We start from the raw sequence: 13,793 nt of genomic DNA, 5'->3' as shown, positions 1-13,793 counted from the left end.
TGTCTTGGGACACATATCCAAAGGTTGCTCTGAACGTAATGCTTCCTATTTATTTCCATGGAAACTACGACTGATACAAAGAGCATAAAACTCTGATAGGGCAAATTCTCAGCTATGAATCATTTTTCAACACAGCCACCGCCATTAGCTTTGCATGTTCTCCAGCAATGAGCAAGAGCCTCCATGCTGCACTCATAAAAACCTGCACCAGTAGAGCTGACCCATTCTCACTGTCTCTCCTGCTGAAACGCATCACCACCACCTCACTGTGCCCACCTCCACTGTTTGGCCTCCAGAAACATTCAGCAAGCATTGACGAATATCAGTGAGTACCATTTTTTTTTCTGCACGGAGGAATTCAGTAACAGACCTTTGCTTCATATGCATTTCCACATCAGATGCCGTTTTGTTGGGCTTCCCCTCTGTTGCCATCTGTTGCACAGCAACAAAATGTAACAGAGTGGGAAATTTCAACCTCTGCTGCCCGTACCACCAACACCCATCTCTGACATAGTGGGCCAACATAATAAAGCAGGAGGCATTACTTTTGGAGCAGTAAAATATTTATTGGTATTGTATATAAGTAACAAAACTTTAATTTTTAATATTTTTTATTAAAACAAGTAAAAAAAGAGAATAAGAAAAACATAAAACTAGTGAGATGCTTTTCCATGTTTTTGTGAAACAAGCACATTGGGCTGATTCAATGGCAGTGGCTGCAACTCTTAGTGAGCTCTCAAGGTGTTTGTCAGAGACTTTTGATGGAATTTTACTCCTGTTCTTCATTCTTGAGAATATTTGTTCACAAATGCACATACTGCCAAAAAGCGATGACATGAATAAGGCATGATTGTGAAGTGAGGAATGTTTTTCTGTGGTATGATTGATCTTATAAAAGTAGAGGCATAGTCAGATTTTTGATGTGAATGTCTGATTGCAAATTTACACATTCCATTTGAAAACATGTGGATGATGTATTTATGTTGACTGAAAATGGAGTTGCAAATATACCCCAAATACGATGACTTTATTGGCAGTCCTGAAACCTATTCTCAAATTCCTTTATTGGAAAGAAAGCCAGACTGCAGATTTTTTTGCTGTTCTCAGGACTGTGTTTAGCCAATGAATCAAAATACACAGTTATTTGTCATAAATTGATTTGGCACTGCATGGTGCCATCCTTGTGCCCTGGTTTCAGCCCAGACAGCGTTGACAGGACACTACTGTTTGTTTGCTTCTGGGCTGGGCTGGGCTGATCAGCAGGGCAGAACCACTGCCATAATGGCCCAGCTGCAAGGAAGGAAGCATTGCGAGTTGTGCTGGGCTGCATGCAGCCCACGGGCTGCGGGCTGGACATGTATGTGTCTAGACATTGCCAGAAGGCCACTGTCTTTGGATTGCTTTCCTGTTTCAAGTGCCAGAAATTTGATATAGTGTTATTTCATGGTTTGCTGGACATGGGGAGAATTGCAATCATAAGTGCTTTTTTTTTTTTTTTTTTTGCAAAATCAGTGTAACCCTCTCGTTATTTCACACTGCTTCAGAATCCAGTGAAGCAGCTTCTTTCTTTCTGTTTCATGATGACATCTCATAAGCAATGTTACCAGGAGACCAGAGTATCACTGGAACAGGCATTGAATATTAAGATGAATGTAATGAATTTATCTATTGATTGATTACATTGTTTTTGTTTTAATAGCATTAAATAATATTGCAACATGTAAAACATCCAAGCGCGCTAAAAATGAACAACTGCTCTAAAACAAGAGATGAAAACTAGGTTATCCCAAAGGGCAGACTACTGTAAGCTCTTGCATTTCTGTTTATAGTTCAATGCTTGAAATGGTGTCTTTGGTACAGCAGACTGCTCTAGATTCAGCAAGGGTTTGAAGAATAGGCTGTGTATTGGTAACATTAACAGTAACCATTAAACAGATGGTATCAAAGGGTAATAGGTCTCAATTTTTGAAAGGCAACTGGATCTGCCTGTTACGCGCATGGGTGTAGCTCATCTGAAAATAATTGCTGTCTGTCAATTGATGTTGAGATTTGGGCCTACTGCTTTGAGTAGAGCAGTGAGAGCTTATGGTGGGAGTGGGCGTCATCTCATCTCCTTTCAGCAGCTGACAGAAAGGCAAGAGAAGTCCCAGGAAACTAGTAACAGAGGTCCTGGTTGCAGGGCTTAGCTGCAGAGCACGTAGAACAGGCTCCAAAAAGAGCAGTGGCTGTGCTAGCTCCAGCACTCAGCCAGAAGGAGCCTCAACCACCTGACACCCGGCAGCATGGCTGCATCGTGTGGGTATGGCTGTGCAGGGTCTGGGTCAAGTAATTGCGAATGGTTCAATGCTGAGTGTCCTAGAGACACCAGATCATTGTGATTTCCATTGTCTAATATGGAGAACACTTTGATGAATGCTAGAAAAACTCTAAAATCAAAAAATAACTGTAGGGCTGTTTCTTTGACAGTTAGTTGTAGAATTAAAAGAATCCAGTGAATGCTTGAATTGAAAGTCACGCTAGGGAATATTTTCTGGAAAAGTTTTGATTATCTAATTGCATCTCTTTAACCAATCATTATTTCCATAGTAAATATAGCTTAAAGCCTTAACACTGATTGCACTGAACTGTGCCAGGTGCTATGTCTTTGCTTCTGAGAGCTTTCTTTCTATCATTTGTCCAGGTAAAAATAAAACTAAAAAAAAATTACAGATGAGTGCACACTGTTTGTGAGACTGTCTGAGAGGACTGATCCTGCAATTCACTTCCAGAAACAGGGTCTGGATCGACCTCACTGTTACTTTCCTTGAAAAAATGAATGCTATTCATCTCTGCAGATTTTCTTCCCACATGTGCTTGTTCTCAGGCATGTATGATCTGCCTGTACTGAAACTTGTAATCTAGTAAACAAGTAATGGGAGGAAAGGGAAAGTTAGTTGGGCTGCAAATTACCTCATGTAACAGTTTAAGGCTCCAGAGCTGTCTTTAGCCAAAAGGATGGTAGCTCTCAGGGATAATTTGCAAAGACTGAATAACCAGCCTCTGGAGACAGCTATTCAGGAGTGAAGAGGAAACAGTTCCATTAACTATGATGCCAACCGTGTTTTCTAACAGCATGCATGGAGATAAATATGGTGATCTTATAGATCACCAAAGATTACTATTTCATTGACAGTGGTAGCAATAGGCATGAACTCGTGTCAGCGCAGTCCAAAAGACAGCTCATCAGATTCTGAAGAATGACAAGTACTGGTTTCACTAGATTTATTGGAGATCCTAAAAAATGAGGAAAAATAATAAAGTACATGGCAAGAAAAACCGAAGTGTAAGAAAATTTTGGCTTTCTGACGTGTGGGACAAATCATCACCTTCCAGCTAGTTGGCTACCATGACTGACAGCCTCCTAATAATTTATGTCTAAATTTTTCTTTGAAATATTTATTTTACAGAAATTAATAATGATAATAATAATAAAGTAATAAATGAAAAGACTTACCAGGCCTAGCATGTGTGCCACGTGTAAATACAAATAAATCCAAAGGGCAATTTTAAAGTGTTGTCTCTGGTATGGGAACATAGTCACTAACTTCAGTAAGACTGTTTCCTCCCTTTTTTTTTCAGCTGCTCTCTATTTTGTCAGCAGTTTGTCCTGGATGATGTTTGCCAGTGCAGTATTTGTCTATGTTGTGACTCCATAAAGATCTACATTTCAGATCGTTGTTGAATTTCACACCTGGACTGAAGTGGTGTAGCCTACAAATATATTTCAGCTTTGTTGCAAAACCCTCCAAACAGATCCAGCTTAGAAATAACACAGAAAACAGAAGTTGTGTTCTGGAGCTCAGCTCCCTGTTCTGGTCAGGTATAGATCCACCAAAAGTCTATGCTGGCACTGTACAAGGGAATTGTTAACAGGCACTGGCGAAGACATTAATAGCACCAAAAAAAAGAAATAAAAATCACATTTACCACACCTATATTACTACACTCTGTAAAAATTTCCTCATAGGAAAGTGCTTGCAGGCTTCACTGCCATCTTTTCTTATCAGGTTCACTCTCCATTTCCTTCTGTATCGCCTCAAAAGATTTTTAGAACTTGTTTTCTTTCTGTTATCTACATGCTTGTTCCTTAGAAAAAGAAAAATATTTTTTCTTTTTTTTTCTGTAATCTTTTCCCAAGAAGTCTAGCTTGAATTTCCTCTCTAATTTGTTTTGTAGTGAGTTTAATTTCTCTAATTTAATTAATTTCTCTAAAGTGATCTTCCTGTCTGATCTCAGCTTTCTACTTTGTCTCTTTCAATGGTTCTGGCAGCAAAGACAATTTACAAATAGGGAGATGCACATTTGAGGAAGAGACCAAAAGACAGAAAAAAATCTGCAAATGCAAATTAATGTGACTGTTCTTAGCTAATTATCTTTAGTTTAATGAAGGAGAGGAGTGCTTCCCTGCAGTATCTAGGGTAAAAGCAGGAGAAATGGCCCCTGGAGATGTTTCCATTGTCCATAAGTGGTCCTTTGTAGAGCTGAACCTAGGTCAGTGGTTACTAGCAGTCTAAAGCTAGATGTAGGATCTCATTGTGTAGGTAAATAGCAAGAAAAGTAAGTAATAATGAGGCAGCACCCAGAGTTACAGTCAGCAAATTACAAGCAGCACCATCTGGCCACCTCTACAATAAGCCTCCAATGTTTGTTTTACTGGTACACATACATTACAGCTTGTGATTTTGAGAGTAGCTGCAAGTCACTGATGGAAATAGTGGAATTGTCTATTGGAGCCATCAGTCACTATTAGAAAAAAAAAAACATGTCAAAGCATTTTGACTGGACAAATTATTTGGCAGTATGATATATGCATTGTGGTAAATACCCTTTTAAAAACAACATCTTTAATAAAGTCTTGGCATATTGGAATAGAAAAATTTATATTGGCATTTAAGAGCTGGGGAAAATAATCTAGTCCTTTTTCTTGTCTGAATATTATACTCTGCAAATGACCTGCTAGCAGAGCCTGCAATGCTGGCCAGACTGCTGCTCCCACTACATCATTCCCACCCCTTTTCATCTACCTAAACAATAATGCTTTCTGTCTGTTTCGGTACTACCCTCCAACACCTAATGCCCATGTACCATTTTGCTTCTCTGCATGTGATTTGTGTTCCTTAGTTTCCTAACCACTTTTTTGTTCTTTTTTTCTTTGTCTTAGTGTGCTGGTGTGTGCTCAGGGGCAAGCCCGTGTACAATTAGCTAGATCTCATTGCTGTTCCCAAGTGCAGGTGAGGTGCTTCAGTCCATCAGTGAGAACTTGATAATGACTGGAAAATTCTGGTAATAGTAATGAAGTCAGTAACATCTTTGCTTCAGTATTCTGCTAGCTTTAATTCTAATATTCACCTATAAACCCCAAAAGCTTATCTGTTCAAAAGGATGAATAAGTGACTTGATTGATTAGTCAGAAAGAAGAATAAGCTATGACCCAACCTGGAGGGATCTAATTTGAGCTTTCTGTAAAATAGTGTAAAAAGATTATTTCCGTACTCATGGGAGTTGTTATATGAGTGCAAAAATTTCCCTGTAGACATGGAAAGATCCTCTTCCACACATTCTGCTGTCTTATACCTGTGAGCTACAGCTCTAGCTGTCAGTGCAGTGAAGATGGAAGAGGAAAAATAGAGAGAGAGAGAATGTACGTGGAGAACCCTCAAAAGCACAAAGCCACAGTTTGTGACACCAGAGGGCAATGTTCTCTTGCAATACCAGTTGTGGGACAAAACCACAAGCCAGAAAAGTGCATCACAGGCAAAAGCTCTTCAAAAAAGACCACAGTTTAGAAAAACAAATGTTACAGGGTACCTTGCTAAGGTGTACTGTCAGCTTTGAAGCACTGCATTACTTCAAGGTACTGGTTTTACAGAATGCTTTTTAAAATCAGTTTTAAACTTAAGAATAATTCCTATGCGCAGAGTCAGAAGACATCCTATCTAAGGAAAGGTAAAAACCTAAAGCATATATGTGCTCATGGTAAACACAGTAGAAAAAGAACAGAACTGTATTCACTTTTTTTCATTGTGTACACAAAGTTAACATAATTCCTACCTCAACAGAATAGGGAAACAAATGCTCGGTAAAATTAATGTTCAAATAAGTTAATGAGCATATGTGACGTTGAAATAAACAGTCACTAATACTCTGGTATTTTATTTTATTTTTTTTTCCCATGAAAGTACTAAAAGCAAGCGTTTCCCCTTCTTCTCCTATGGAATTTTCACAGTAGGTTTATTATCTTCAAATTAATTGCACTGAAATGATGCAACCTATCCCTTTCCTCCAAACAGAATAAGTAAGTTCTGGCCTGGATGCCAAGCTGGGGCCATGTTACAGCATGTTGGAGCCTCTAGGAGGCTGCATGTGCTCTTGGGAACTACAGGAAAGATCCCAGTTTTCGTTCCTCCTGTCTATAGAATGGCTCTCCTCTAAACCGGGTTTTGGGAGGTCTCCTGCGCTGAATGTGAGATTGGGCTCTTCTACCTGAGGCGTTGGCTCAGTTGGACTTTCTGAATGAAAAATCTGCAAGGGAGGAGGGATGATTCATCCTTAATTGGGTAATTACATTGGTTAAATGAACAATCATCTTGTGCAGAAATTAAAGATAAATAGGAAAGATTTTACAAATGGCCTCAGGGTCAGGTGTGAGGGCAAAATCCTCAAAAGGATTTAAATACTGCAGTGTCAAGTGCTAACTCGCTGGTTCCTTTGGTCCTTATCTGATGAATTAGAAGTAGACGCCTAGAAAAGGAGCCTGTGAAGTGCTAAATGGTCAGCTTTTTCTGCAGGGATAAGTGCAGGAGGTGGAAGTTATCCCGCAACATTTGGTGAGAGAAAGAGAAACTCACCTTTGTCCTGAAAGATCTTAAAACTGTCTCCCTCTCCATGGGGACAGCTGTAGTCCTTTGGGTAGAGGTAGAGAATACTTTCAGGAGGCAGAGGGATAGTAAGAAGAAACACAGAGAAAGGAAAACAAAGGTGCCTGAAGTTATGCACTGGCTTTTGCACAGGTAATACCTCCATGAAGATGAGGTGGAAAATAGAGGATGTGTGGTGTGGAGAAGGTGAAGTGGGATGGTGGTTCTGTGTTTCTCCTACTGAAAAAAATTAAGGGAAATAAAAAGAAATCAGCTCATAATAAACTCAAAACAGACAAATTGCTGGCACATCATAGGCATGTGGTTGCAGGAAGCTTAAAGTGATTCGTGGAAAGAAAACTGGCATGGAAAATCCAGTAAAGGAGTATTAAACAAATAGATACTATTTACGTTTGGCTCAAGGATTCCGTTTTCACAAACCTGTGAAGCTGGGATAGACTAGCATGGAAGCAGCACCGTAGGCTGTCCTTGTTATTGTAATCTTCCCTATGGATCTGCTATGGGTGACTGATAGATACAAGCCTGCAGGAAAGGGACAGGGGAATTGGTAGAGCTGTATCTTATAATTTTACTTCTTCTTGTTGATGTCTTTTAGACTTCGTATCAGATAATGCCATTTCCCATTTTCTATGGTTAGAGAAAGGGAAAACGTGCATAACTTTAAAGGTTAGGAGTTAAGTTATCTAGGATCATCCTCCACAGACACATCAAATCCACATTAACGCTTTGTCTTAATTTTCAGATTATCTTCTAAGGGTTTTTAAATACCTTGTTGTGGCTTATGAGCTTTGCTGACCTCACTTGTGTGCAAGGATTATATAAGAAACTTTGAAAGAGATGTTAATTAAAACCTTGCAGATAAATGGAAAGGGGGATAAAAAGGAATAAGTATTGGTCAGAGGCACATTGTGTCAGGCTATACTGATGCCTGTCTTATCAAAGAAGGTTGATAAGAATCTTCATTCATGCATCTAGAGAAAAAAAAAAGATGATTCTGTAGACAAAAGCAGTAGATCAAATCTCTCTGACCTTGAGCAAAGCATTTGATGCCGTTTCACATGGGAAATTATTAGCTAAAATGATAAAATGATGAAGATGGAAATTATTACAGGAACTGAGATGTGGTAAGGAGCTCTCTAAATGAGAGATGACAGTGAGTCATGCTGTTAGGCAAATGATCAAGGTGAAAGAGGTTACTAGACAATTTCCTCAAGGACTGGTTTCAGGGTAGATTTTATTTATAATTTCAAATAATGACCTTGGTTTAAAAGACGGAAGTGTGATAAGTGAAACTGGCTGTCACAAATAGGAAGTACCTGTAGTGTAGAGCAGTACTGGAGCCTTGTATGGAGACACAGGGTCATCCTGGGAATCAGAGGGGTAGACAGGAATGGACAAAGAACACACACCTTGAACCTAATGCCATGAGTCTGTGCTAGGATCTTGGTAGTTGGAAGGAACTTCTGGGAGAGCACCTTTAACCAGAATAGGTCAAAAGAAGTTGACTTAGCAGAGTGAAATGATGGCTATAGTAGAGATGGAGAAGATGGTTGTGTCCCATATGCATATCCAATAACAAACTGTTGAGATCTGAGAAGAACTAGTTTAACTATATGATGTGTTTGTGATGATGCTACTTGGATATGAGCTAGGCAAAAATGAGTTGTAGCTGCAAATTAGAAAGATTTCTTATTATTTTAAGACTGACAGTACGGAGCTATATTTCCATAGGAATAGCAAGGCCAAAATATCTAGTTTTAAGATGATGCTTGATATGCATTGTATAATTGATTACATGATAATGTCTGAAACTGGATTCTGTTGCTTGAAACTCTTCCTGGCCTACAACCCTTTCAGTCCTTTAGTTATAGGTGTTCTTGTTTTTCCTCAAGAAGTACTGAATGATTTCATTCAGATAGACCAGCTTCAACAGAGACAATTACCATGCCAAATGCCTCTTGCTACAGAAACTAGGACATGTGCCCACGTAGGGATTGAATATAGTCTCATGCTACCCTTGGAGCAAACAAACAAAAAAATAAATAGAGCTAGACAGAACCTATATTCTTTTCTTCTTCCAAATTCTCTTGCCATCATCCTAGCAATGTGTTTCTCTTTTTAAGCTAAGATAAAGGTTCAGAATGCTGGCACAGTGTCACAGATTGTAAGGCCAGAACAGATTGCTTAGGTCAGCTGATCTACACCTAGGCATTTTTCAAGGCTATGTGGTACATTGCTTTCACTACCTTATCTAATAATGTCTTATCTGATACCAATGACCAGCAAAGGTTTATTAGTCCCTTGGAAGAACTGGATGATTTCTTTACAGCAAAGAATCCATTAGAATCACTCTAGTTCTTTTCCACTTTTGTGAGTTATCTTTATGTTGACTTATGTTCCTAAATGTATTTCATTCAAAGTCATTCAGTGCTGCTGGCATATTTCAGATGAAGAAATTGCATGTGATACTTATTATTCTTGCTAATCCACAGTTTGTCGATCAGAATTTTCTTCAAAATACATAGTTGATATCATAAGGTTTTTAACAGTGCTTCTGTTCCTGGCTGGATGTGTGCCATCCAAGCAACTTCAGAAAACTTCTGAACACTTCCCAGAAACACACTTCTGTATTTGTATATGGTTTTACAACACATTTTCTTTCTGCAAGTGTCCTTGATTACAAAAATGTGCATTCATATTTTCAGTGAAAATGTGTCTGGTGCTGTAATGCAGGTAATGGCAAAACAAGTTCTGGGTTTTCCTCTGAATATTTAACAGTAAGCATCACCCTGCTCAGCTTTGCAGTTTTAAAGTGCTCCTAGTACTGTACATAGCCAAAACTTTAAATCGTTAGTTTTGGTCATTCTTAATCTTATCACCTTATGAGTGTGTGAATATTACCTTTTTTTTTTTTTTTTTTTTTTTTTTTCTCCCTATAAATTGCTCCGTTGAAGACATAGTGATCACATTTGCTGATTGCCTAGGTAATTGCTACTAGGTTGTATCTGATGATCTTGATATGTGATTTTCATTATACTGTCTTCCAGTGGAGTTAGCCACAATGTACAGTGATGTGAGAAAGAAATAAGTATCTGACTTTACCTTATCTGTGGCAAATGCTTATGTGTTTTAAGTAACTAATGGGCACACTTATAGATACAAGTTAATCTAAATCCTCATCATTCTCAAACTGTGGGCATGATTAACGCATTCAAGCTGAGAATTATGCTTCTTTATTTTTTATGTGTATTATGGAATGAGGAACAAAAGAAGAAAATTACATAAAGGGCTGCTTTGCTGCAACTTCTTGCTCCTTAGGAAATAACACCAAACCAAAAAGCCACACAACTACAGAACAACTCCAAGGATATAGGCATTGTTATGCGGAGATTCAGAATGGTACTGCTGATCGTCTGTTGAAGTATATTAGGAAGACTACATGGCACACTTCCATAGGATTTTTGTTTATTACAATCACTGCAGCAGAAACAGAATCCTTTAAGGAATGGGAAGAATAAAAAAAAAACGTTGGGCTTTCTATATGAGAGCAGCCAATTTTCTATAGGAGCAAACGTGAAAAGGAAAGCAAAGAGGAAAACAAGGTAATGAAGCTAGTGGAAACTTCCAAGTATGTATGATTCTTCCTCTCTGCATGTCAAATTTTTAGATGACTACTGTGTTTTAAACCTTCTTGGGTTTTAAACTCACCTACTAGCTCTTTTTTTTTTTTTTTTTTCCCTCACAGTGGAGTTGAGTGCTGAATTTAAACAAGAAGAGCCAAGTGAAAACTCCCTATCTGACATATTCGCTGGGACTGTCTGTTTGCAAGTCTTTGACATACTCCCAAGCTGATTGTAGGCAAGGCAGATTCAGCAGCCATCTAAGCACCTTTTAAGGTAGTCACATTTGTAAACGATCTAAATGCTGTCTGTCTGCTCCCAGGGGGGCTTATTACTTGCTGTTTGCTTCAGGTGCTCCTTAAGCTCACATGTGACTACATCTTTGTAAAGTTTTCCAAGAAATCTGCTCTTGACCATGCACAGAACTACAAAGCAAGAAGAGATGAGCTGCCAGGCACTAAGGCACTAAATGGTAAGTGTGATGCTTAGAACATACAAGCTCCAGTTTTTGTAGGTTTTCCCTGGTGCAATACAGCTATGCTCTAGAAAGGGAGAGGCTGGAGGTGAGAGATTAGGAATGACAATTGGTACTGTCTGTGCCAGAGTCTATATTCTCTCAGAGGCTTAAAATGCTTCAGCCATGCCCACACACTGGCTGCTGCTGCAGTTTTCTACAGTACAGACCACACAAGGAGCAAAGAAAGCAGACAGCTGAATGTTTAAGGATCCACATACTGTATACTTTCACTGGAAGTGGAAGAAAGTGTGTTATCCTACTGCTTCCTGGAAACTACTGTTCCATTTGCAAACAGCATAATATTTGTTAGTTGTGTATTTCCTCCAACACTCACCTCTGGGATATACCAAAACCACAACCTTGTACACTCACAAACAGTGCCTGAAAATTTCTTTATTCACTCATGATCTTCAGCAAGCTGACCCTAAAGCCCTCTTTTTGCCTTTACTTCTATATCAGTAGGCATAGCTTTGGATTTATGGTTTATTCTGTTTCGTCTCGCTATTTTAAGTACCTGTAACTCAGACACAAGGCATTGTAGAGGGAATGCACAGAAACAATGTGCAACATGGAGGGGAACCTTCTTCCTTGTGGAGCTTCCCATCTTGGAGGAGATGGAGAGCAAGTTTTTTTTCCCTACCAAGACAGGGATGGACTGCTTGTTAAACTTATGGGGGCAATTAGCAGAGGTGAGAGACCAGGAGTGCTGGTTAGCAGGGCACTCGTTAGCACGGCACAAACCACTTGCAGTGTGTCTCGTTTCCTTCTCCTGCATGTCATTCCACCATGCTTTTTATTGCATCTGATGATGAGCTCTGCAGGCATCTCCTTTCAGTGAGGATATTCTTCTTTCCTGTGCCACTCTGTTGCCACATTTTCTTTTTTTCTCCTTGTCTGTTGCTCTAAAACCTCTTTGGGATTAGTATCAACATGCCAGAATTCTTGTCTTATCAGAATCATATTTGTAATAAAAATAGATGGCACTGAGGTTAAAAAATGAACTAGGAAAAAAAGGGACATTAGTTTGAGACCTGCAGATGGAGGTATTGAGATGTGTAGCAATCATGTTAGCTATGGTATCTGACATTTCATATTGAATCTTTTAGTCTATAAATACTTGGTTCGTTATATTTATCAATTTGCATATGGCCAAACACCATTCAGTAAGTGATCTGACAGAGAGCAAAAATCTGTCAATAGCTTGTGTATGTGCGTAAGTTTTACTATCTCTCTTTTTTCTGATGGCAGAAGTAACTTTACCAAGATGTGTCCAAGTCTTGTCCTTCCATATAAATTCTTAAATATGAAAGAGTATTAGTTTATCCTAAATAATATATTTTAATATGAATTTATGCACTAATACTTGGAATATAAACATAAATATTTATATTTAAATGTAAAGATAGTTCTTCAGAGTGTGAAGATCAAAATAAACAATAAGAAAGTTAGTAAAATTAAAATCCTATGTAAAGTTGTTAGCTTATTTCTATGATTTTGTTTTTGTCACCTGAAAGTATTGAAATGATGATGAATTTGTTAGTAATACTGAGTAGATTTCTTATTGTTGCAAGTAAGAATTATAGCCTTAGACATTTTGTGTCTTTGGAAATACTGTACTTCTCAACTTTGGAGATCAGTAATAATGAGTAATTATCTATCTATGCTGTAGCACAATAATTGTGCTGTTCTGAGCCTCTTATGTTCAGATTAGATTAAAGAGAGAAAATTAGTTCTTATCGTAATGCTTCATTAACATTTCAGAAGTAGGACAATAACAAATGAGAATTTGATGTTATTATCTACAGAAATATGAGAGCAGTTACATTTATTCTATTTATCATATCCAGTTATACAGTGCTTGTAAAAACAGAAGAGCTAGTCTTCAGTCTTCAGTGCAGTTCTTCACAAACATCTGTGATGTTTTCCCATACGAATTTCTAGCTGAATGTGTATGCATCACTGAGATCACATTTAACAGTAGTTACGGAGCTCATGTGATTCATAGGTGATACAAGCAGTGACAAATTTCCCTTTTGATGAATTGAAGTCTTGCATTTTTGAGTTGTTTTGTAGCTGGTTCTGTTGGCCTTAAGTTCAGTTGAAGATTAGCCATTAATTTTGTGACCCAGAGTGTTAGGCTCACAGAGAGCACTTTGACTTGTTCTTAAATCTACCCGTAAATATGAACTTCCACACTTACTGAACACAGTCTGGAAAGTTCTTGGGAGAAGAGTGCTCTGTTAGGATGGTAGCTAGCACTTCTGAAAGGGAGAGGAAAGAGTCAAAGGATCGCTATTGTGCAGCAACCCCGTGGCCTGTGCACAGCAGCTGTTCTGTTAAGCAATTAAACATCCATCTTTTCATGTCTGATGTGCTTTCATCTGGTCTTAAATTTCATAAACTGCCAAATTAGGTATTCAATAGTAAGTGGTAAATTGTAGTTCTTATTTTAACAACCAACAATTAGTGGAGCAAATGATGGGGTTTGATCTGCTAAAGGGGTTTTGGACATTAGCAGACAAAGAGTGAGATAGAATAATGATTAGGATGAATCTAATCTCAGAAATGTGCATATTGTGCTGTTAGTAGGAAATTTTTATGTAGTGATAATGCTGCAGCCTGACAGGCTTGGGCTGGTCCCGAGGCAGCTGAGTCTGGCCTGTGCTCATCATTCCCAGTAGACACTGAGAAAGCATGGGACTGCTTTTCCCCAGTTTTGTGGGCTCTCACTTCAGCTAC

This window comes from Gallus gallus, chromosome 3, assembly GCF_016699485.2.
Source record: "Gallus gallus isolate bGalGal1 chromosome 3, bGalGal1.mat.broiler.GRCg7b, whole genome shotgun sequence".
NCBI classification, from domain to species: Eukaryota; Metazoa; Chordata; class Aves; order Galliformes; family Phasianidae; genus Gallus; species Gallus gallus.
The sequence above is the reverse complement of the archived record's forward strand: the minus strand, read 5'-3'. Positions refer to the sequence as shown.